The following is a 252-nucleotide window of genomic DNA, read 5'->3' as shown; positions in this document are numbered from 1 at the left end:
CGGGGATGCATAAAATACAATTCTATTTTAAAATTTTAAAGTACTTGTATTTGTATTCGTGCCATCAGGAAGTGAAAGCATTCTGCATTTGCAAAGCCTGCACTTTTTACAGTTCTGACCGAATAAAACTGAGCCCAGAAATCTTCCTGGCATTAATGATCATAAAATGCAGTTTTGACATTTAGACTTATGTGATAAGAAACATTTTTCTCTAAATTTACATCATATTGGATGTATTTGTATTTTTGTAAT

This window comes from Penaeus monodon, chromosome 20, assembly GCF_015228065.2.
Source record: "Penaeus monodon isolate SGIC_2016 chromosome 20, NSTDA_Pmon_1, whole genome shotgun sequence".
Classification (NCBI taxonomy): Eukaryota; Metazoa; Arthropoda; class Malacostraca; order Decapoda; family Penaeidae; genus Penaeus; species Penaeus monodon.
Note: the sequence above shows the minus strand (reverse complement) of the source record.